The sequence below is a fragment of the Perca fluviatilis genome, chromosome 3, assembly GCF_010015445.1.
Source record: "Perca fluviatilis chromosome 3, GENO_Pfluv_1.0, whole genome shotgun sequence".
Classification (NCBI taxonomy): domain Eukaryota; kingdom Metazoa; phylum Chordata; class Actinopteri; order Perciformes; family Percidae; genus Perca; species Perca fluviatilis.
Genome location: NC_053114.1, coordinates 2,639,854 through 2,642,297, shown reverse-complemented (window position 1 = coordinate 2,642,297; position 2,444 = coordinate 2,639,854). Strand labels below are relative to the sequence as shown.

General features: G+C 41.7%; 1 long non-coding RNA gene across 1 annotated transcript; it reads right to left on the bottom strand.

Moving 5' to 3' along the window:
- Nucleotides 1-1,369: 1,369 nt before the first annotated feature.
- Nucleotides 1,370-2,214, bottom strand: LOC120555634. The gene is made up of 3 exons (XR_005638739.1): nucleotides 2,104-2,214; nucleotides 1,943-2,006; nucleotides 1,370-1,456 (listed from the first exon to the last, which is right to left on the bottom strand). It is a non-coding gene; the product is annotated as an uncharacterized LOC120555634 (long non-coding RNA).
- Between the last annotated feature and the right edge of the window lie 230 nt (nucleotides 2,215-2,444).

Here is a 2,444-nt window from a genome sequence, read left to right as displayed (position 1 = left end):
GGCCGGTCGCCTAGTAGTCTCGCTTTGCCAGACCAGCCACACGCTGCGGAGAGGAGGAGGGTCTGGCTAGTCTAAACAGCATTCTGGGATGGGAGAAAAACGTGCTCTGGTTTATTGGCATTTCTTTAAACCAATCACGATTGTCATGGCCGGCACTATGCTCCGCACGGAGCCACTGTAAAATAGTCGTGCAACAGAAAACTCAGATTGGACAGATAGTCTAGCTAGCTGTCTGGCTTTACCCTGCAGAGATCTGAGGAGCAGTTAACCATAGTCCTCACAAATCCACCAGTTTTACATAGGTACTTTGTCAAGTCGTACTTACTGTTTAAAAGAATGAATAACTTAACTCCTTCAAGAAATGTGTATTTGTGAATGCTGACGCTGTTTTGGTAGCCGGTAAATATTACCTGCTCGGTGGTTTTAGGAGTAAATGGAATGCTTGCCTTTCTAGTGTTAACAATCTAATGTACATTTAAAAAATTCCAAAAGTCATCACACATCTCCTCAAGCTCTATAGTGTTTTATCAGTACATTGCCAGTACTGTTGACTTTTGTGTGTCCACTAAAATGTTTTTTCTCAGCTGAAAATGCCAGGCACTCTTCTGAAAACGTCCAGTTGGGAGCTCTTTGGTGGCGCAGCTGAGATGCTTTGGGTGCGCGTAGTTGCTTTGATACGGAATACCTGTGGAAGTAATTTCGGCAAAACGTAGATTCCTTTCTCTGGCCCTTGCTCTGGATGAAGAGAAGGCTGAAGCACATACAGTACGTAGTGATGACCAAATGAAGCCTCATGAAGCTTTGTGAACAATGTTCTTTGTTTTCTGAGCCCACTGGATTGCAGTCTTGGTTTAAAGAAAAAGGCTCAAACCCAACAAATGGCAATTCAGTGTGCTTTCAACCCTTTGTTGAACAGAGAGCGCGTCTAGTGCACTCAGAAAATAAAGAAAATGATTCACGAAGCTTCTGCTTTTGGCCATCACTACACTGTGGCCAGCATTATTAATGTATCTTCCGTTGTTGTTGTTCAGCACTTAGACGTAGGATGTGACGTTTGGTCACAGCACCTTATGTGGTCATAACTAAGATGACACTGACCAACACAGATTTACCTCCTTTTCCCTCTAAAAGGCCAATAAAGCCTTATAATATGTGACATGTGCACATTTTTACAATATAGTGCAACTAAATAGCAAATATTTCCAATGCCCACTCTCAGCTGCAAGGGAACCTGTCTCAGGCATTGACACATACACAAGAAAAGCAGTAGCACATTTATTAACTTATTGTTAAGGGATATGTCAGGAAAATAATATGACAAGTGAAAAATGCAGAACATTGCAGTGCAGCTTCATATAAGTATGAAATCTCCCATGATGCTGCCTGCTCCACGCAGGTGAGTCATTCAGATATTAAACCGGTGTCTCTCTCAACCAGGGGAAGGCATCTCAGACACCTATTATTCAAATAGAAGAGTACTGGGTTTTTATTATTGTACCACTATTTTGGCGGACCAATTTCACTGACGCAACGCTTGCCCCTGGGACACCGCAGCAGAGATCTTTGCTTGACAGGATTGGGCAGATCTGCCAAAACAATATATGTAGAAAGTCTACAACAGTTATCGTGGCCAATATGTGAAGCTTGGTTTGTGCCGTTTGGTTCTCATGTTTAGTTATATGGTCCAACAATGGCGACAGTCATTGATACATAATAATGATACATTTTGAGAGACAGAAGCAATGGTTTGGAAAAAGTGGCATATTCCATTATATTTCTTATAACTTTAAGTTCTTCTGTAAGAATCTGAAAGTAACTTAGGCCTAAAGTTCAATTCAAAATGAAAGGACTTTCCATGTGGCTCATCTTCATGTTAATATTTCTATATTTTACTCACAGTTGTAACCTAATTTGCGTTTTGTGTCGAGCAGCTTTTGGCTACCTTTTTTGTTCTTGGCCTTTTCCGGTAAGGTAGCTACTGCTGAGACCACCAGGGGCTGCCTTTCCTTAAACAATAACAAAAAAGTTTTTTGTTATTAACCAAGATTTTTTTCTTTATTTTATTTCCTATTGTCTAAATATAGCCACCCAATTTTTGTTTACCATGGGGATCCTGTAACTTCCAGCTCCCAGTTGTACCGATGTTCCTTTTTCGGCGCAGGGTTTGGAAAAATCTGATGGTCAGCAGATCCAACGCACGGGGGCATGGGTCCGTTACTTTCCGCCATTCACCCTCCATTGAATGACTTCCAGTCTCTGTTAATGCGTGAAGTTGCACACAAGGTGTTAAAAAACTGTAACAGACATCTGACGTTGTCTGTGAAAACCAGACCAACACCAGTAACAGCACTGCCTGACAAATGGAACAAATGTCCCAGTGACTGAAATGTTTGGGACTGGATCCTGAGGTCTTAGCAAACTATAGACCTATATCTAACCTTCCC